The sequence below is a fragment of the Parasteatoda tepidariorum genome, chromosome 2, assembly GCF_982258835.1.
Source record: "Parasteatoda tepidariorum strain Cologne lab strain chromosome 2, Ptep-v5.0, whole genome shotgun sequence".
Taxonomy (NCBI): domain Eukaryota; kingdom Metazoa; phylum Arthropoda; class Arachnida; order Araneae; family Theridiidae; genus Parasteatoda; species Parasteatoda tepidariorum.
The window spans coordinates 21,302,974-21,326,055 of NC_141756.1; the positions used below are offsets into that span (position 1 = coordinate 21,302,974).

At 29.0% G+C, this 23,082-nt stretch overlaps 1 protein-coding gene and 2 long non-coding RNA genes across 6 annotated transcripts in view; 2 read left to right on the plus strand and 1 right to left on the minus strand.

Annotated features, from left to right (window-relative positions):
• Positions 1-23,082, plus strand: part of LOC107442412 (hexosaminidase D) — a 206,672-nt gene that overhangs the window by 7,318 nt on the left and 176,272 nt on the right. The gene's annotated exons all lie outside the window — the stretch shown is intronic.
• LOC147814826 (uncharacterized) lies at positions 1,294-3,955 on the plus strand. 4 transcript variants are annotated; one of them, XR_015431291.1, is made up of 5 exons: positions 1,495-1,631; positions 1,729-1,782; positions 2,086-2,132; positions 2,554-2,599; positions 3,771-3,955. It is a non-coding gene; the product is annotated as an uncharacterized LOC147814826 (long non-coding RNA). The 4 variants fall into 4 exon arrangements; XR_015431292.1 differs by lacking the exon at positions 2,554-2,599 and having other exon boundaries at positions 1,515-1,631; XR_015431294.1 differs by lacking the exons at positions 1,495-1,631; positions 1,729-1,782; positions 3,771-3,955 and adding an exon at positions 1,294-1,384 and having other exon boundaries at positions 2,554-2,601.
• On the minus strand, positions 6,850-10,280 carry LOC147814827 (uncharacterized). Its single transcript, XR_015431295.1, has 2 exons — positions 9,974-10,280; positions 6,850-8,900 (listed from the first exon to the last, which is right to left on the minus strand). It is a non-coding gene; the product is annotated as an uncharacterized LOC147814827 (long non-coding RNA).

Consider the following 23,082-nt stretch of genomic DNA (forward strand, 5'->3'; position numbering starts at 1 on the left):
ATTAAGCAAAAAAATTTTTCTATATATGTTTTCGTAATTTAATTTATTGCTAGAACCACTCGATTAATGTATTTGATTAAGCTCTAAATCTGGAATCATTAAGCTGTTCAAGTTTTTAACTTCCAGGGGTCTGTCCAGACATTTTGTGAAAGTTCCGTTTTTGTAAAATTGTGAAAAAATTACTCGTAATTTGTGAATATAAAATAAACGTCAAGTCACATTCTTTCAACCAGGAACCGCTTTTGTGAATTTGTGCAAATAGAGTCCGTTATTGCAAAAAAACTTTTTCAAAGAGCTTTTCAATTGTAAAGACATTCAAGATTATGCTCAACACTGTAAAATTATAATTAAAAAAAATAAATTTTATAAAATAAGCAGCTGGCAGCTACTAAATTAGAGATGCAACATACAAATATTGGTATTTAGCCTATACTGCTGAACGCAGAATATTCATTTCGGACGAATAAAGGAAGAAGCGTCTGCCGAACACAAAATTTAGTTCGTTTACATCTGTCTTTCCTTCCCCCCCCCCCTTCCTGGGAAGGGTTTATTGATTAACAAAATAATAATGAAGCTAAACAAATTTTTGAAAGGTCCGATTAAAGGATCAATTATTTTGTGAAGGGTCCGTTTTAAAGTTAAAATACTTTGTGAAGGGTCCGTTTTTATGAAAAGATATTTTGTGAAGGTCCGTTAATGGACCCAAATTTCTTCTAAACGGACCCCTGACTTCGGACATGTAAAAATAAATTTTTTCTGTTTAAGTCTGTTTTTCGAAAGCTGCGTCGTAATATGAAATGATGCTTTTTTGCGAATCATATGCTATTTTTATAACTGCTGCATTACTTGGGCTCATAAACATTTGCAAAAACTCAGAATTAAGGCAGTGATTTTGATCATTTTCATCTGGGTGGAAAAATTTTGTCAAATTGGCGATTTTTAAAAAAGTTTAATAATTATTAAAATATTTAAGTTATTTGTCTGTTCTAAAGCGCTGATAATTCTGCATGGTAAGATTATATATATTGCACTAAGTATAGGGCGCTTAAACTATGGCTTTTTTTTTAAAAATTTCCTTGGCGATAGAGCTTCAAAAAAAGAACCGAGAAATATAGTTCGAATGAAGAGGCAACCCGGTCGCACGATTCCAAACCGTAATGTTCCCAATCCTTAAGACGGGGAATATGCAACTTTTTCCCTCTTTCTCGGGAATACGTGATTCTAAGCAATGACGTCAGAATAAAATTGTGCGTGCGCAACATGCCATGTACTGTCTTGTGACCCTGTGCTGTGGCGGGAATCTGCAAAGCTTTACAACCATCATTATTTGTTATTTTCCGTTGAAACTGGAGAACGCGAAACTGTGAATTAATAATGCAGTGAAGTAAGTAATTTATCATTTTCATTAAACTTTTGTTTGTGATTACAACTAATAAATTTCTAATATATTTTCTGTTTTAATTAATTGTTTTGCTTTGACTGTTTATCTAATACCCCATATATATCGCTATAGTGTGTGCCATTAGTTTTTCCCTGCATTCATTGCTTAAATGTTACACGTGTCTGTAATGCAGTATTCAAAGGTTTGAATAATGCTGTGCTGTTACGTTTTTCTGTTATGTCCCCAAAACGTAAAGTTTTAAATTGCAATATGTAAATTTTTAGATTGCTTAATTTTGTTGTGCACATCCATGTGCAAATTGTTAAATTTAAGTTTATATGCATTAGAAAAGAGATAAAACTACTAACAGGAAGAGAAGTTACTGTAGATATAGCACTAATGTAGGCTACATGAATAATTATATATATTAAAATTTAAATTGCTCTTATAAATTTTGTTCGCGTCATTAATTTTGATATATATGGGAGTTTTGTTATAAAAACAAAAAAATTACTTCAGCAACTGATAAAACCAGTTGTTTTGGTTCAGAACTATGTTATTTAAACAGAAGACTGTTTTATTATTAATAATCAGAATAGAATGTTTATTATAATAAAATATATATATTTAAAAGAGCATTATTATTATTTAGCGTGCAATAATAAGCATTAAATCCTTTTTTTTTTGTTTTGTTTACCTTTCAGATGCAGGTGGAGATGGAAGGAGCAATGGTTGGTTTTAGTCATAAGAGGTAATTAAATTATAAGTTTTTTTTCATTAATATTTAAAATGATTATTGCTTATCCCTCAAGTTATAAAATATCAGAATTTATTATTAAAAGTTTGTCATTCAGATATTTTTTTTACTTAGATAGTTTTCATTTAGTTTAAATTGACACGCCTAATGATTTCTTTAAAGTAAAATTTTTTTATGATATATAATATAATATTTAATCATAAATTTCTAGGCTTTCCAACCTTAATAATTTATGTTATTTTAACATCTGTCAATATCTTTGGTACCGAATGATATTTTTCCCCTATTAAGATACTTATCATTGTTTTAGTCATAATGTTATCATTTTAATTTTTTGTGTTATTGTTAATGATTTCAGTATACTACTGGATGTATTGTTATTATTATGACCTAGATATTTATTTTTTTCACCTAGGTGTATTATTGTAGCTTATAACTTGGTTCCATGGTCTTGGCGACCAATAAGTATTTTCAGATATCTGATATTTCAGTATTTAGACCTCTGATTTTTCGGACGGTTCTATATCTGTTGATTTCAGTACTATCCAGAGTTTATCAAGGAGCTATAGCTTAAACCTACAGGGAGAAGTTTGCAAATTTTATACATTAAAATTAAGTTTCAAATATTTTTTTTCTTTTTAAATTATGAAATTAAGTTGTGCTTTAAAATTTACTATTTCTCTAATAAATATAAATCAGAAACTATACATATTCCCATAAGAATGTATAAGTAAAAAATATTTCAGTACTCTAAATTTTGTTAACAGATTATGATACAAATAAACTAGTAAAGATGATTTTGTAGTGAAGATGGAAGATAATATTATATGTATTAACATATATTAATGAAATGTGCATGCACATTGTAATTGTTTGTTCGTTATTGGAATAATTTATTTGTCTACTTTTAATTTATTAATTCTAATAAACAATTATGTATACCCAATAAAATCATTAAATTATGTAATCTGTACTTAGGAAATGTGTGTTAAAAGTTTTTTTCATATAATTAAATGCAAAAAGTATAATTAAGATACAAACTGATGTTGTTGTTTTTTTTTAATTAAAGGATTTTTAATGAAAGGAATAAAGGATTTTTTTTTAATTAAAGTCGAATTAATTTATTGTAAAATATAGTAGAATTATCTTGTGCTGTGAATGTTTAATATGTGCTTTTACATTCCAAGGAATGATTTGACATGCTTTTAGGAATTCCCTTTATTTGTGCGTTTATCTATAATTTAAAACAGGCTTTACATTTTCTGAAGCTTCATTTCCGTAATTTTATAATGCACATAAATGGAAGACTAAAATCTGAAATATCTATCTCTAAATCGTTCCTTATATTAATTCCTTTGTATATACATATATATATTTAGAATATTTCTGAAAAACTTTTTTTATTCCTGGGCAAGTTTTCTGTTGATTTAATTTACTTTTTATTATTGAAAAAGCCTAGATATTAAGCTAACCTTCTGACTTAAGGTTTTGTCGTAACCCCAACTATAGTTTTATCTAATACATAATTTGTAGAAAAATTTTCATCAAAAATTCAGTTGCTATGATGTTTTCAAAGTGATTTTATTTTTAAAATGTACTGTAATTTAAGTTAGTGCACGATTTTTGTTTCAGATTCTTGGAAAAAGTGTTGTGTAGAGTCTGAGATTTTCTTTGGAACTTTCTTCTATTATACAGCAGATACAAAGTTATTTTGTTCTAGGTATATATTATAGAGGGTTTTTATATCTGTCTTTTATACCATTTTGTGCTAAAAATGTTTTGCAAATGCTTTTAGAAATAAAAATTTTTTTAATTGATTTCTCATTTTATTTTAATTCTTAAATAAACCCCACATTTATTTATTTATGGTATTTTACCAATTGCTGCAACTAACAATTACATTTGTATTCATAAATATGTGTAAAAAATCTGATTTTTTTTCTTGCAACCTTTTTTTCTTTCTCAATAGTTTTTTAAGTTAAACTGAATTTAGTAAACATTCAAATAAGCATATAAGAAATGAAATAGAATCTTGAGACATTTCTCAAATATTTAATGAATTGAGTTAACATTGAAATAAACTTATAAAAAATAAATTAACACATGTTAAAATAAACAATAAAATAAAAAACATTAATAAAATAAATGATTAAAAAAGTAAAATAATTTCTTAAATATTTCAGCACAAGGACTGCAAGAATGGGAACTTTAATGCTCCCTCATTTAATAAGTACATGAACAGAAATAAACAAATTGTTTAGGTTTGATATTCAAAATGGAAAGGTTTAATTTTCATATATATTAATGTAGGCATATGGATATTACAGCTTAACCTAGTCTGGAGTAATTTAGTTAAACTTTTTCTCTTAATTATACACATGAGATAATACAGCTGTATTACAATAAATAAAAATGATAGGTTTGATTGCGCAAAATTAATAATCTTACACTATTAACACTGAAGATTTGTGATTGAACTAGTAAATCTCAGTACATATACGCTATTTTCAAATAGTGATAAGATAACATCGATAAAGATTTATGTCAGAGATTTCTTAAGTGTAAAAATTATTGTTTTAGGAAGTAATTAGTAGTTTAATTAGGTTTAGTAATTTAAAATAAAATTGCTTATGAATATCTTTTTTAACTTGTAATTGATTCTTATGTTTTTAAAGGCGTCTCAAGAATGTCATTCAGTTAGGGAATGTGGAAATAAACATTTTTTGCTTATGAAGTTTATTCCTGTGAATACATTAAAATATTTTCTTAAACTATTACCATGATGGGAAATAAAAAACAGTGCGTTTTAAAAAAATTATCTAGTAATCGACGTCAAAAGAGTGTAACCTTGCATTAAGTGTTGAATAGCATTAGTTGCTTCTGAAGTTTTTTTTCCCCATAAATAAATTAAAATAATATGTATCTCACTATAGGATATTTTAAAACTTCCAATTTGCTTTTTCATTTTTATGCACTAAAAAACTTGTCCCAATTTACTGATATTAGTTTTTGAGTTGGTTTTGCAGAACATGTGCACCGTTTTTATACAAATAATAGTTACTTAGGTTTGAAATATTTTGAATCATTCATTATGAGTGAGGGAATATAAAATATGAGTTTCAAATTTCTTGCTCAATATGAAACCTATTTAAAGACCAGAAACTTAGAACAATTTTATTCATAGTAACAGCATTACAGGTATTAATGTTGAACGACAAAGCATTAAAATTTTTTGCATTTGTAACTGGTAAGGGTTGCGAGCGAGGGAATGATATTTCATAATGTTGAATTATTAATGAAAAATTTATTTCAAATAATACTTTAAACTTATACTAAGCTGAAATATAATCTTCAAATTATATTTTGAACAAATAACTCATTCATATATCTGGGGGGGAAAACTAATAGTCTACCATTTAAACTTTATAGCAGAGAGCTACCCAAATATCAGCAGAAAATAACCAAAAGATTGATTTAAAAATATTTAATATTTCCTTGTAATTAGAAGAATTTGTAGTATTTATTAAGATTTTTTTGGTTAGGATTGAAATTAATTTATGTATTTAATTATCTCATCAGAAAGGAAATGGCTATAGAACATTACAGTTTTTTAAATTAAAATTTAAGTTGGAAAGAAACAAAAGTTTGTGAATCCATAATATGATACTATTAACACAAAGTTATTAAGTGAACAAATTTTATGTTTAAAAAAAGTGACAAAAAAATTAAAGTTAATTTTGAAAACAATAGGTTTAAATATATTAATTTGACTAGTGTGACTTAGCGTGTGAAGATGCAAGTTGTAAGCCAGTAAAATAGGATATTCTACAATCATGGCATTAAACAGTTTTTTTTAGATATCAAGTTTTTTTTTTTTAAAAAAAAAAGCTGTTAGTGCTGATGGTCTTAAATTAAGACTTATGCAATGAAAGCAACAGTACATGAAAATAAAGGTTTCAAAAAGGATAAATACAAGATCTATACTCAATCGAAACATTTTTTATTTATAATATTTACTTTTAACAAACGTTAGTTATTTTCATTAAACACAAAAAAAATTTTTTGATTGCATCCAATGTACATTTTTAAGTCTTAGAAAGCTTTTCATGTTTTTGCATAATTGATAAAAGAGGAAAAGAATATAAAAATTATGGATTGTTTAAAAAAAAAAACAGATTTGTAGAGTTCGAAAGAAAAAAAAAAAACGCTGTGGAAAACTGAGTTTTATTTTTCCACCAGAAATCAAAAATTAACACTTGTTATTTTGTAGATCACCAGGGACCAAAAAATGTAAGGATAGGGTCATGGAGGAAAAAAACATTAGCACAAATAAAATATGTTGAATAATAAAGTCAAGTTATATTTTTAATCAAAAATTGTTGCAGAATTCCTAACTTACAAAGTTTAAAATTTATTAAAAAGGACTTGCCGATCTTAGACAGTGAAATTTACATTATGAGCTATAAATTAAAACAAATTCATTAAATAGAATAAAAACTACAATTCTTGAAAGATAACCTTAAATTGAACAATTCCAGTGAACTAAATATTTATAATCCCTCAAGAAAAAGCTGCCAAAATGCCCATTAAAAATTATTTAATTTTATTCTTATATTAAAGAACATAATGCTAGAAAGCTTTCAGTTACATTTCAAAAACAGGTATTAACTTTGTTATGTATAGCAAAAAAAATCTAATAAAAGCACCCTAGTTTTTTAACTAAATAATTTTTATTTCAAAAGCACTAAAACAATATTCAATACCCACTGTGGATTATGAAACTATTATAAAGCATGTAATACTAGAATTATAAAAAAAGCTAATTGCTAAACAATGTAAATATACTTTTTCATAAAATATTCTAAACCATAAAATGCAGTTAAAATAAATGTTGAAAACTAGATGAACAGAATTTTGGAAATACAATTTTAATAATATTACTGAAGAAAAAATCTTATATCCTCATAAAGAACAGAAAATAAAAATCAACAAGTTTATTCAATACTTGAAACAGAATAAATTTGAATTTGTAAATGAAGTTTAAATAATGCTACTGTCGACTATAACAATTAATTATGTAAATAATAATTTAATAAATTATTATATATTTTAGTAATTGCAATTATTATCAATGGGGACTGATTTCAAAGCACATCTGAGATCTCTTATTTTATAAACAATATAATAAACTTAAACATTTTGTAATATGCACAGGTGAAATAACTTTACTTAAACCTCAAAGCTTTGAAGAAATAATAATCAATAACTTATTGAATTGAAATCAATAATTAAAAATAGTACAATTAAAACAATAACTTTATGAATCAAGGGTATTAAGAAAACTTGAATTTTTTTCTGGTCTCATACTCAGATCAAACATAGAACACTTGAATAATGCATACAGACCAAAAAAAAAAAATTATCTACACCTAGGAAAATAAGAAACTAGTAGTAATTAACTTGATCTGCCAAATATAATTGTAAAAATTTTTTATCCCTATAGCATTTTTCCCCTTCGACTAATAATTAATATATTATATGCCTTTTAGTAAGCTGACTGATAGGCATAGAAGAAAAATCAAATGGATATTTTTTGGATTTGGATGGTTTGTAAAAATTATACGAGATAAAAAAATGAGGTAAACATTTGCTATATACAGTTAAAATCAAATTAAGTGAATTTCAATGCATTAAAGCATGTCAAAACAAATTAATCCTATTTGTTTTTAAAAAAACATATGTACCAGATAAAACGAGGAAAAAATTTTGCTATGTAGAATATCAAATTATATGAATTTCAAGCAGCTAAGAAAAAGAATTCAAATCAATAGCGCAGCATGTCAAATAAACGAATAAAATCCATGATCATTTGTTTTTAAAATAATATAAAACTGAATACAATCAAGCACAGGCATGCATACAAAACAAATTCACTTGAACCTGCAATGTGCTGGGCAACTGGCTCGTTGTTGTATGCAACTGAATTCAACAAGTGTTCAATCTGAATTCAATATGTCTTTACTGTTCATCTAATTTTTTAAATATTTGCATAAATTTTACAGCAATTTCGAATGAGCATTGTTAAAATAGTCAATGATTTTCACAGACAAAGAAATTAGTTTAAGTTACTACTATATGTGACCACTATTTTAACACAAAATTGATTAAGACATCAATGCATTTTTTTATAAAATATGATTAAATATAATATTTCACAAAATTTTAATGCATAATACTAAGATATTTTGAGCATGGAGATTATTTTACAAAAAAATGTAATTTATCAAAGACATTTTCATGAATACAGGTTTTATATATATATATTTTAATCAATTGTTTGAAAAATATAAAGGTAACAGAAATTTCAAAATATTAAGAAATGAAAATCCATAAGTACAATAAATTACAGTCTATTATCACAGCTCTTTTTTTCAAAAAGAAAAGAAAGACTTAAGATGTCCATAAATAATGTAGAGCATTGTAAAATATTATGAAACCTATGATAAATGATAGTTAGTAGCAGCCGCTGGTCTAGGGAGATTACTTGGAAGATCAGTTAAAACCTTGCTTGATGATCTATTACTAGCCTTTGTCATTGTCTTAATTGCACTGGTGATTTCACTGAAGATGCCATGTGATATTTAGTTCAGCTTAGCCACTGTCCATAATTTAGATATCAAAATTAGTTTCTGGATAAGAATCCTCTTTACAGTAGAAAAATCATCTCATTCATCAAATAGAAAGCTGTCTGCATAAATGTAGCTGAAAATTTAAAAAAAAAGAAAGTGAGGCCATAAGCATTCAATGGAAGGGGTATCTGTTTAACGAATAAATGTACTCAAACTTTATTTACTAGAAATTCTATGTTTAATTAGGTAGGTACTTACTATAAGGAACCGATTTAGGATAAATCACGATTTTTAAACAATTTTAATAACATTTGATAACATTAAAATTTAAATATTTTTGACACTAAGGAAACTGAAGAATATTTTGTTAGAAACAATTTTTAAAAAGGATTATATAGTTAATTATCAATCTTTGGAGTCAGAAAACCAGTATTACCACAATCTTTCTATTATGTTTCCCATTATCCACATTTAATTAAACACCACAAATAATTACTACTGTTAATTATTTGTGTTATAATTGTTACTTATTTATTGCACCTGAAATACATAAGTACCATAATTCCTTCTGTAGCAACAAAACAAAAAATAATAGTAACAACAAATATTAAATTATCTATTTCTATACATTGTGAAATTGAAAGGTGTTTTAAAACTAAGATGTGCCTGATGTATATATATTTTGTCACTAGAAATGTATTGTTTATTAAAAAATTTTCTCCATGCAACTAAAATTAAATTAATAGATACAATTGTTTATATTATTAACTGATTAGAAAAAATAATGCGGAAAACTAAAGTCATGCACGATATTTTGTTAAGAAGAGATTAATAATTAATAGGTACTTTATTTACGTCGCATTAGAGCTGCTCAATGACATGAATTATGCATATGACTGTTAATGGAAGGATACTTAATAACAGTACAATTCAAATTCAATAAAAATTTATAAAGTAATATAAATAAAAAATTCTATAACTTAATATAATATTCGTAACGGAGCCAAAGCTATAACTACTAAGAACATATATTTTTAATAATTCAACATACCTATCATAACTGTTTATTTACATATTGAACGTAATTTCACTTAGTATCTATCTGTGAAAGGTTTTTAAAGGAAAAACTAACAAAAGTAAAAGCGTTAAAACTTCACAGTTTGGCGCGAAAAGAACCATCGGTATTCTTAAGAAAATTAGACTTACCTAGCATCACTCACGAACTCTTTATTAAATTAATGTGTCGATACTCCAACCAAGGAAATTAGCAGATTCTCTTCTTTTGTTTAATGAAAATGACATAAATAGTTGTTTCAGGCACAGCGATTTCAGCTTCGCACATTTCGAAGCTGTATATCAACATACTGCGACTTTTCCAGAAGAGGTACATGCGCACAAACCTATTTTATTCTGACGTCATTGCTTAGAATCACGTATTCCCGAGAAAGAGGGAAAAAGTTGCATATTCCCCGTCTTAAGGATTGGGAACATTACGGTTTGGAATCGTGCAACCCGGTCTCGGATTTAAGGAAAGGATTAGGAGAAACCTCCTTTTTATGTGTTTATTTCTTATTTTGTTTGCTCCCCCCCACCTCTTTAGGCTTAATTGGTGACAATTCTATATCAAATTCTTATCTTGTCATTTCATTTAATTTCAATTGATAGATTTAACACTTAACACGCTCCTTCTGCGTGTATGTTCTGCGCAAATTTTGTAGATAATAGAAATTATTCTGATGTAACTGCAGAATTTACGTATATAAACGTGCGGGATGCTTCGTGCAAGTGCTAAATCTCTTTATCAGAGTTAGTATTTTCACGTAACCGCATTATTCCTCTCACTCACTCGAGTACGTAGGTACTGCACGTAGAGTCTGTTGAAAACCGAAGATATTCTGTTCTAACTTCGCTCCTTAAATTTACGTACGAGAGCGTGTTTGAATTTTTAGTGACCATACTGTGCATTTTCTACAGAACAGTGAGATGCTGAACGTGTGAGATGCTGCAGGAAAATACTAAATCTCTCCATTCTGAATTTTTATTGGTTTATTTTTTAAGAGAACAGCGTGTTTATTTTAAATTGTTTAGCCCTTTATAATAATGTTTGTCTTTTCTGAAGAAGAAAAAAATGTCAGTCACTGTTATTAAAATTCCCGTTTTGTCGCGTATTTCATAAACTGTCGTCTGCTCGGAAAACTCCCATTCGAAAGTTTTCCTAATCTTTGTTTTAAGAAGTTTTGCCTCTCTTAAGGACGGGTAATCCTTAGTCTTGACTTCAAGAAGGTTTGTGATAATGGGCCCCGAGATTCATTCTCGTTCTTAACTTCTAGACGTGCCTGCTGCATACTCTTCAAGTGCTTCTTTCTCAACGGGACGTTTTGTTCTCGAAAGGTTTGTTTGGCTTTCAACCAAACTTTGTTCCGAGATAAAAGCTTTTGAAAACTTATTGTAAAAGCTACGAATGAAAAAAAAAAGTTTGAAAGGAGAGAAGTTAAGCGAGGAAAAGTCGTCAAAAGCCCTGTTTCCGGATTATTTTCGAAATAGAATGTCTTTTGGCTATTTAAAACAAACTCCTTACCGGACTACTTTAAATTCTTTGCTTTTGGAATGCTAACAAAGCTTTGTCTTTAATAAGCTTTGCTTTAATGTTAGTCTTCAAATGTAGTTCGTATTTAGCGGTTTTTTATACTCTCTAAATCTATGTTCCTTTTTTTTTCTGGAGGTATAAAAGAGATAATAGTAATGAAAACAGTGCGAAAAGCTGTTTTCAATTTTTCGCAAACTGTTGCTGAAAAAAGAAAACAAAATTTGCACTATCCAGAAAAAAGAAGAAAAAAACGAATAACGAAATAAGTAGAATCTTGAGAAATCAAATTTTAAGTAAACAAACAACTGTTTTAAAATTTGATAACCCAGAAGTTATTCGACCGAATTCGTCTCTTAGATTTCGTATTTTGCTATTTAAAATTGCATTTTTTTATAATTGTGTGCAAAAAATTTTCGATTAGCTTGAGAAGTTTTTGAAAAATGGCGAAATACGCAAGAGCTAAAATTAACCTTTAAAAATTCTAACTAACGAACACTCTCTTGACCAAACATTGGATGATTGGAATATCGTCTGCACTAATCAATTGGGATATTTAAGGGGTGACCCTCGAGCCATTAAGGGTATGCTCATTAGTGAAAATATCTGATAATTCGATTATAAGTTATTCAAAGTGTTCGGTCTTTTTATTTTACACTAAACCGACATTTTTTTTCTTCGTTTAGCAAAACTATAACCAACTTTACTGGATTTTGTCAATATTTTCTGGTGAGGGATCATTTCAGGAAATCCACGAAAATTTGAAACTTTTGCTAAATCCTGTTAACGAGACATATGCATACACATGATTCTTCCTCCAATTTGATTCGTGGGTTTTCACAATTTGAATATTTGGAACTCTGCCAAAATATGCTAATATCGCGATTCACAATATTTCAATAGTAAACAATAATTTTCGTATTTACCCGATTTAAAAGTTATGAGTTGCGATACGTATTCACGCAATTTAAAAATTGTGCATCGTGATTCTTATTAACGCGATTTAAAAATCCACTCTCCATTTGTATTTACGTGTTTTTAAAATCAAATATTGCGATTTGTATTCACGTGATTATAATAACAAAAAAAAAATTAAATAAATAAATAAAATCCATTTTCATATTTACTATACATGATGTGAAAACTACGCATTGCGATTCGTATTCACACGAAATAAAAATTTTGCATCGTGATTCGTATTTACGTGATTTAAAATTCAATATCGCAATTTGTATTTTTACGTCACTTTGTGTCAATATACCCCCCCCCCCCTGGATTTTACCGGTGTCTTGTGATTAAACTAAAAAATTCTCGAAGTTAGACCATATTTTTAATCCTACAGTAGACTGAAAATAAGACACAGCTCCGAATAGATTACCAAAGTCAAACATGACTGGCTGCGTCCTGTGAGTAGCGAGTGGACGACCACTTTTATTAGGCTGCGAAGAGACCTAGGGCGCACGGTACCGGTCATTCTTGAATTGTTCTACCATGAGGTGCTAGACTTCGCTCGCAGCTCATCGGGCTACCAAGGCGAGGAAGCCATTCCATCTGCAGAAAATCAAAATTGTAATGGCATTCTTCCGATCATCCTCAGAGATGTTTCCTAGACCGTCGCCAATAGCCCATTGTGCAGCTCTAGTGCGACGTAAAAAAAGTATTACTGCTACTACTACTCACGTGTTCTAGAAGATTCCCTAAAATGTTGTAATATCCTGAAGAAGTCCCTATCGCTTAACTTATAGCTTGCTTGAGATATTAAATAGCTAACACTAATGATTAAAAAAGCTAGCGTCAGCGCTAGGCAATTTCAGAATTGTAATATCGCGATCTGGATACATTTCCAGGATTTTCACGATTAACAAAGTTACATTGATCAACATATTCGTTACTCAAAGGAAATTAGTCAACACTTCCAACAATGTCGTACTTGATTATTATCGTTGTTGATTATGGTCGTGATATTATCGTTTGGAATGATTATCGTTAATTAAATATTTATCGTAAATAATGGTATTCACGATAAGGGAATATTTGAAAAAAACCCGATGATTCACAATATCGCTAAACTCTAACGATGTTTCCTCAATTGTAGTTATTTTTATTGAATTTTGTTTCTTAAATCGATTTAAAAATATTATTTCTTTGTCTGGAAGAAGAAAAAAAATTGGAAGTTTCTAATCTATAGTAAAGAATTACAGTAAGTGTGTTTGTCTGCGTTTTTATCATTATTGTCAACCATTTGCTATTTTTCCCATTTAAAACAGTCGATGACTTGTTTATCATTGAACCAAAGGGAGAAAAATAGTAATAAAACAATGAGGCATTATCAGTTATTTTATTGGGATTGAAAAAAACATGGAGACGAGTCATTTTAACTTTTAAAGATAGCGTGAATAAATATATAGATAGCATGAATAAATATATTTTGTACTGTGCCCCCCCCTCCCAAAAAAGAACGGACCACCTGGGTAACTTTTGATCTAATGGTCGAACTTCACGTTCAAAAAAACCAGTGGGTTAAATTGTTTTACAATTAATCTCCAATTTTTTTTTTTAATTCTTCAAAAAAAATTTAAAAATATGTTTGTTTAACAATAGTGTAAAAAAAATTACTGCTTTTTAATGAAAACATTATTTTCTGTAGTTATTGCAAAATAATGAAATAGGAATGAAAAAATTGGCTTGACAGAGCTTCAACATTTTCTCATGTTTAATCTGAATCTGCTTGAGTTTTTACCCCCTGATGTTTGCAAATGCTTAGAGAATCAGAATAAAATGCTCAAATTGAGATTAATTAATAAAAAAAGTTATAGAGCTTAGGCTAAAAATTTATGCTGATGAAGTGATGAAAAATCAGTAGAGATATGAAGGGCTTCAAGAAAAAAATAATAGTATATTATTCAGCAAATGGTGCAAAAAAAATACGAGGTAGCTTTTATTTTTTGTTTTATTTGCAGTAAAAAAATTTTTTTTTTAAATTTAGAACAATATATTTTCAGAAAAAGAACAAGTTATTGATATTGACCATTCTCATAGAAAGGTGTTTTTTGCAGTCATTAAGTAATAAATTCTTGAAAATTCTGTAGACCCCGTTAATTAGTCCAAAAGTAAGTTAAGTCTTGAAATTTTTTTTTGTAGAGTGGCAGCCATGTTTTAATAATTATCTTATTTTTAAAAAAGAATGTTTTTACTTCTTTTTTGTTGTATCTTCTAGCGTGAGAGGATTTTTTAAGTACAAGAATATTCCAGAGTTGGCGAACATTTTCAGCCCAAGTGGTTTACTGTGTAGGCCGGCTGAAATGGCTGCGAGAACCAGCGACAAGAATACGAATGAGTCTTTTAATTTTAAAAGAATTCTTAATTTTCTCTACGCCTCCTCTTCCCGTGGTTCAGAAATAGATAGCATTGTAGGCAGAAGAAGAAAAAAAAAAAAACTAAATTAAGTTTTTATTCAATGTCGACTTTTTTATTATTTTTTTTTATTTAGTTGGATTTCGTACGGGTTGTTAGGTTGGAGATTTTCCATTTTGTAATCTGGTTTTTTTTGTTGATGGTTGTTTGGATTCAGATCAAGAAAAAACATCTAGTTTGTAGAAGTAAATGAAAATTCGGGATGTAACAAATATTCGGCCCTTTTGCCGAATATTTTGTTGGCTTAATATTTGGCCAAATATTCCGTTTGGATTGAGATCAAGTAAAAACAACTTCTCGTTTTTAGAAGTAAATGAATATTTGGCCTTTATATATTTCGTAAAGTATTATTTGTAAAATTATTTTTCGACAATTTTTTTTGGGGGGGGGGATTTTAATCGATTTAATACAGAATAATCTGAAATTGTATTGTACTATACATTATTAGAAATAGATTTTAGGCATAATTAGTAAGTTCTAAAACGTTCTGAAAGACGCATGGGTAAGCGAAATTTGAAGAATTGAAACTAGATTACTTTATACTGAACCATCCCTTGCAACAATTATACCTTGGCTCCAATTGGGCTCAAAATTAGCTCAATATGGGACCTATATGAGCATGCTCCTTGGGAACAATATCGGGATGTTTATTGATGATTAGTAATTTAGTAACTATTATCAAGCGCAGGGCTATCTTCTTCAAGCTTGAAATCATTACTGAGCAGTTTTGAAATATCATACTGCATTAGAACTTAAATAAAATGAATGAGTACATGATTATTAAAATGTATTTATTTTTTTCTGAAATTATTTTAAGATGAGCATGGCGTTGTCCTTCTTCATCATGTTGCCTTTTGTTTGTATATGCATATTTCAGATATTTTTTTAAAAATTGATATTTCATTGCATATTAAAACAAATCACATGTTCTCTGAGAAATGCGAGGACACTTATGGATGCATGTTAAAATTTAAGAAATTTTTTTGTATTTGAAGAGTTGGGAATTTTTGAGGACAATCAGTAAAATTCGAAGAATGTTCTCAAGATTTGAGGATGTCTGTTAACCTTAGACAAAGATAATCTATGAGCATTACCAAGACAGCCTAATGACATAATTTTCTAGCATTTTTGCCAAGAAATGTTTAGTTTTATAGTAGCGGAACATAACATATTATACAATTTACAATGCTGAAAAGTATGAGGACGGGCCGTCGCCCAGTAGTTACGCAATCGAATTCTGATCTGGGGGGGGGGGCTGAGTTCGATCCTCAACTCCGTTAAGACTTGCGATATACGTGCTCATAAAGTCTGTGGAATCGAAAATTCGTAGTCGGTCGCTGAGCAGTACCATGGATCTGGAGAAAATTTCATTCCCCTTCAGATCTCTGTCTAAATTGAGGAAGTGGCCATCACAGAAAGGACAATCCTTTGTGACGTCATCATAAGATTAAGTTTGTTTTTGACCAACGAAAGCAGCAACTCAGTTAATTTACACAATAGACATAAACAGTTGACACTCTACTATTGTCTGTCTAATACTTTGTTTACTTGACAGTTATTGCAAAGTAAACAATGAATAATAAATACTCCTCTGTGATTTGAATTTTTAAAGTGATTTTTTTTTTATTGAATCTGAATAGGATTATGTGAATTTCCGATACAAATTATTTTTCCTACTGATTAAAAACAAAAAAAATAATAATTCTATCATTTGTTACAAGTATTTCTATCTTATTTTTATTTACTAATGATCTGTTATGTTATGCCACTCAAATATTACGTAAGCACTTAACGGATTGGGGTTTGTGCTTTGCTTATTTTCGCTTACGTAAGATTTTAAAATACCGAAATCAATTTTCAAAATTTTTGTAAAGATCATAATAGAAAACGTAAACATTAAATTACACTTGGAAAACTTTCAAATTTGGTTTCAGGGTATAATTCAGGGAGAGAAATAAATTTTTTTTCTTCAGTTCGAATAAAGAGGAAGAAAACACGGAAGGTTTCTAAAAAATATTTTGTTCAAAATTGTGTAAAATGTTTATGCAAAGTTACATCTTTTATTTGAATTTAAACCCATAATTAGATTACTACAGTAATAGTCAACGGCAAATATCAGGTGGGGATGCTGCGACTTTCTTACGTAAGCACTGGAGACGTCCCATTTGCTTATTTTCGCAGATAATGGCAGAGAGAAGTTTAAAATTATTTAAAACATGCTTACATAATATTTGAACGATCCTATTAAGAGAGGTGACGATAGTGAATGTAATTGGAGCCAACCGTGGATTTCTTCTAACCATCCCGTTTTCGATGCAATAATACGAGATAATTTTCCCAGATAATAATTATGCAGCTCATTTTCTCTTTCTGCAAACAAGCTATGCAAGGGTGTGGTTTCAACATTTTATCATGATCTCTCTAAAAAGAGAAGATAGAGACCAAACGGAGCGTCACTTTCAAAAATCTGTATTTTTTCCCACGCGCAAATACAACTGATCTTCTGATAGGAAAGGCAAAGGAATATTCCCAGATGTATTATCAGTGGGAATGTTTTGCTTGTTCACTACACGAATAAAAATAAATAAACTCATAAATCTATTTTTTTCTTCTTATATCTACAGCATGCTTTGATCGTTTACAGATGACTATACGAACGTTCCAATGCGTGAGTCACGTAAGGTTCTTTTTTTATTAACTGCCATATCGTAATTCGAGTCCATGGGATGGTAGTATATAAGGTGTAATTGGCCGGTATATTGGAGTGAATGATTGAGTCGAATGCGTGTGTGTTCTGGGCCACGTTCTACTCATGCCCTTATCGTGCTCTATCATTCCATCCCACCCCTTGAACACACGTATACGTGATAACTAATATAGGCACCATCGTCGTTTGCTTGTCGTCATGGCCAAGCTTCAGAACCCATGCGTTAGCGTCTTTTTTGTTTCCAAAAAGCAAAGATGGTCTTTTTTGGTCTTTGTGCGCTCGTGTATGATTTTGAAGAAGATTTGTTGCGGAAATATTTCTGGTTCGTGAAAAATAATTTTTTTGCCTTGGTAGAGGTTGTGTATTGATATTTTTTTGAATTTCATGGGTGGTTAAGTCGTTTTTGTTTGCGGGGAGAAATTGGATCCTGCAGTCTTGTTCTCGCCTTGTCAGGTTGGTTTGTAAACTTCTAAAAATAAGGTATTATATCTGTGAAAGTGACAGGTTTCACGCCTTGTGCTGACTACCGTGAAGTACACTCTTTTCCGGATGGAATTGTTAATTATGCGTTTTGTTAAGTGAACGGGTCATTGCCGTTTTATTGTTAACATTCAACATAAATAATATTTTTGCTGTTACTGGCTAGTTGAATAGAGATGATTTTTTGGTAAATTGGTTTGAGATAGGTAAACTTTCCCGCTATTTAATATCTGGGACTGAATAATCATCAGTTCTTGGTAACTTCCGGGGTGTTGCTGGCAAAGTAAACAAAAGAGAAAGAAATATCATTGCAGGGGACCAATTCGAGGGTTTTAATGAAGAATCTTACGAAACGTGAAATTTTTTTTTTAAAGCTGAACATCTCAGCTTTCCAATTACTGTATTTTCAAGAAAAAGTGATGGAAAAAGAATAGAGTATAATAGAAACCCTCCTAATTGCCGTATCATAATGAAAACTTCTTTAAAAAAATAAATAAAGAAAGAAGAGTAAGTTAAATAGAAACCAAAACAAAAACCGTTTTTAATTTTTAAGTGAAAAATTTAAGGCTAAAAATCTCCATTTAACTTTTTTTACGTTGCCGTACTTTTAGAAAAAGTGATCGTAGAAAATAACGTTCATTTGAAAAGTTTCTTACAAATTCTATATAATAAAAATGGTGATAAAAAGAAAAGTTAATAAAAAAAAGCAAAGAGAAACAGATTATTTTCTTCTTACTTCTGAAATTCTTTCAACGTTAAAAATCACAGTTTTCTATGATATTGGTTACCTGTCTTACGCACCGGAAGAAAGTGACATTAAGATGATAAAGTCATTTAGAAATGCTCCGTTAAAATGCTGCGCTATAATTAATACAGAGAAACGGAAAAAAAATTTTCAATTCTTAAAACAAAAAGTGTTGAAAAAACGGCGAATTGACTCGTCTTTATATAATTAAAAATAATCAGTTGTACAAAACTCATGGTTCATAATAAAGTAATCATTAACAAGTTTTATAACTTAACAAATATGTATAAAAACTATTTTTAATAATGTACATGTATAAGTAAAAAATGCGATTTTAGATTGTTATAATATTTATTAAATCCATATCAATAAAAAAAAATTGTCGGAACATACTTTTCAAAAAAATACGTAGGCGAATATTTGGTCAAAAATTCGGACAACCGTATATTCGGCAAAAGAGCCGAATACCGAATAGATGCCGAATATTTGTTACATCCCTAGTTTTAACTCGTAAACACCCTCGGACAATCCTCTAAAATGTTTTTCCCTTTAAATTTGTAAGTTTAAAACTACTTGGCGTTTGTAGTTGGAGCGACAGGTCACGATATGGAAATATCCCCTAAATAACAGTTCCGTAATAATCTATCACACCACAGTTTATTGATGGCTTTATTAGTTTTTTTCGATTAGAACGACACTGTTATGTGAGCTGTTTCATTTTTAGTACTAATTAGTCTAGCTGTAAAATTTTTATTCTATCATTCATTTTTTTTTTTTTTTTTTTAAATATATATTTAGACTCCATGTTCGACCTCGAACGTCCATCTATCGCTCCCTCTTCTTTCGTTTTCTCGTACTTATCGTCTTGTTTTAACAGTCAAAATATTAAACTTAATTAGTTTTTAGAAGAAAAACAGTTAACTCATGAAACTAAAGATGAGGAAGAAGAGGAAGATTTGTTAGTGTGGGGGAAAACACCCCAAACATTGTGTTTGATGTCTTTACATCAGTTGATGAAAATGTTGAAACTTCTAGTGTTTTCGGTCCAAGAAATGGTTGCAGAAGCTGAAGATGTGCAATGTGGTACCGATGGTATAACTGAACTTGATCGAAACCTGCGAAAACATTTGCGTTAGGCCCTCAGAGCCTTTGAAACAATAAAGAACTTTCTGTGTTCAATCGAAATTACAAGAAATGGACAGCAATCTATAATAAATGTCGAGAATTTATTGTTTGCTCTAAGAAGAAAAAGGTGTTTGAACCAAAATTTCCAGATATGTTATATAAGTTAATCTATTTATCCGTCTTTTGCATCGTAAAAATGTTTGCATTGAATTGATAATTTTTTTCCGACTAAAATGAATTGAAATATTTTATTTTTATTCCATTAGTCCATTAAATCCATTATTTCTGTTTCACTTTTCATGCATTTATCAAGTCATTATTTGATATTTTAAGTTATCCCGCATTCGCATTCGTAATGAATGGTTGATCTAGGCTCTACAGTATTACTATTTTAATTGTTTTTTTTTCTTGCGATTTAAATTACTTTCCATGGTAAACCAATTTACAACGATCCGTTTTAACGGTAATCATTTTTTCCTGATTATTAGGGCTCCTTTAATGGAAATTCTTATGGAATCCTTAAAAATTCTAAACTTGATAATATTAAAATCTTTATTTATAAGAAAAATTTCTACTCGTTTTGCTAATTTTTTTTGTGCACGCTAAATATTATTTTAGATTTATTTATTTACATGATAAGTCAACGAAAAAACAATACTCCCTCCGCCATTCTATAGTTAGTCAGATTTGTAAACACGCACTCATAAAAACACTCCCTTGTAAAGAAAAAAATTAGGTTAATTCCCTTCCTGATTTGTTCGTCGTTGTATAAAAGAACATTACAGCAGCATAGAATGATTTCTTTTCTATAACGAAAAGGACTTCCAACAGAATCACGATTTTCTCATATTACCCCGAGCTCCCAAAAGAAACGGAGGTTCTTAAAGAGTCTAATAAAGTGCTTCGTTAGAATGGACTGGCTATTTTAGTCTCGAACAATAGACAAGCTGCAATTATTATATATATTTTTTTCTTCTTTTTTATTTATCTTTTTAAAGTGGGTCGTTTCAATTCTACTCGGTATCTGAATTCAAGAGCGATTCATAGAGAATCGAAATAGATTCACTTCAAGTTGGGTCGGGTCATTGGGTCAGTGTCTCCATGCAGACCCCGATAGGCCTTTTGTCTTCTGAAGCGTTCTTATGCGGAATTCTGACCATTCATTGGATTCATTTTTCTTTTCTCATTGCTTTTGGGTATTTCAAGGTTGAATTTGTCTTTTTATAAAACGTTGAGTTTCTTAATGCCGATGATTAATTGTTTTGTAGAACAAGCAATTGTGGAAATTTTTTTTCTTCCAATTGTTCCAGGCATGTTCACGTTCTAATCGAGGGAGTGGTTATGGGTTAGAATTATTCGATAACTTAATTGTTCTGGTTAATCGATGATGTTTTCTTTTTAGTGTGCCGTTACCTTGTTGTTTACTTGGGCGAGTTGAATTGAAATTTTGTAACCCAAAAATATTCTGTCGTATCAGGATTCATTATAGAAGAAATTTGGGTGTGTTTACTATATATTTTACAGTTTAGATGGAACATTCACAAAATAAATGATAGATGTAGATGGGCCCTACACAAAATATTTTATCAAGTAAGTGGACCCTTAACAAAAAGTTATATCGTATAAATGGATTCTTTAAAAATTATTTTATGGCCAAAATGGTCTTTTTACAAAATATTTTATGGCCAAAATGGTCACTTTGCAAAATATTTTATGGCATAAATGGACTCTTACCAAATAATATAACGCGTGAATGGCGTAAATGGACGGACTCTTTAGAAAAAATTTTATCTCGAAAAATCTTCACGAAATTTTTCGTTTTAAAACGATATGAATGATGTCTCTAATTTTTAATTTTAAAATCTTTAATTCTTCGAAATTCATAGATTTTGTTCAAGAAAATAGGACCTTATTTTCACTCTTTTACAAAATTATGAGTCCATTTTTTTACAAGTACACAAGATCGGATCTTTCTTAAAAAGTCAGTTTCATGAAAGTTTTCAAAGAATTATGATTTTATTTTGTAACGAAAGTTCGTGAGACAATTAGTGGTTGAAAATATGGATGCACTGAATATCGATTTTGGATAATTCCATAAACTCATTGCTAATTGTTTAATATAGACTGAATTGTTATTTTAATTGCACTTATATTTTGCTTAAAACCTCTTGTTATATTTATACTTTTTAAAGACGACCAAACCTGAAAATTTATTTTTGAGCTTTGCAAGAATCACTTTAAATGCAAAACCGTGATCAAAGGAATAATTTGAATCCATCTATAAATTCTAGATATTTTAACATTATTCTACTGAATATTTCATATTAAATAAAGAATATACCATATTGAAGAATATTCCATATTAATTAATATTCATTAAAATTTTTGCGAAAAACGAATTAAAAATGTTTTTTTATGTATTTCTTTTTCCGCTCTACCAGGGTTGGAGATATTGCCGGCAAAAAGGGTTTTTTGCCAGGACAGTGGCAAAAACCTGGTAAAAACCGGCAAAAACTGGTAAAAAAAAAGGGAGAAACCAAATTATCTAAATTACTGATTAAATATTATTACAAAATACTTGAAACAAATTTAAATCAATCATAAGGAATAATAATTTTGATACATTACATGAAAATTTTTTTTTAACATATTAATAATTAATGTAAAGGCAATAATTTTTAAAACATTGAAAGTTTTTGACCTCTTTTCATTTTAGAATCCTTAAATAAATGTTTTTTTACAAATAAATAAATATTATTAATTGTATAATATTATTATTATATTATAAAAAATTCTTATTTGTACAATAATTAACTACACATCTTGATAGATATTTTATGCTTTAAATTATAGTTATATTAATTTAAAATGAGCTCATTTCACTGGAAAAAAGAGAATGATCGCAAATTTTCCAATCAATAATGTTTTAAACTACTAAAATGATATATTATTACATTTAATTATGGAATAATAATTTTGTTAATTTTTTGGAATTATTATATTTATGGTATATATTTCTATTTTAGGAATAGTTTTTTACCAAAAATGTGTTTTTGTCCTCTCATCTTGGAAAATATAGGTTTTTGCCTGGACGGTTTTTACCGGTATTTACCATGGTTTTTTCCACCTGCGGCAAAATCTTGCCAACCCTGCGCTCTACCGAATGAGACGAATCCCAAGTCAATAAGACTAATAGTTAAGAAGTTATAGAAGTTTCATTATGTACAAAAAGTATAATTACTGACCTACATTTATTGCAG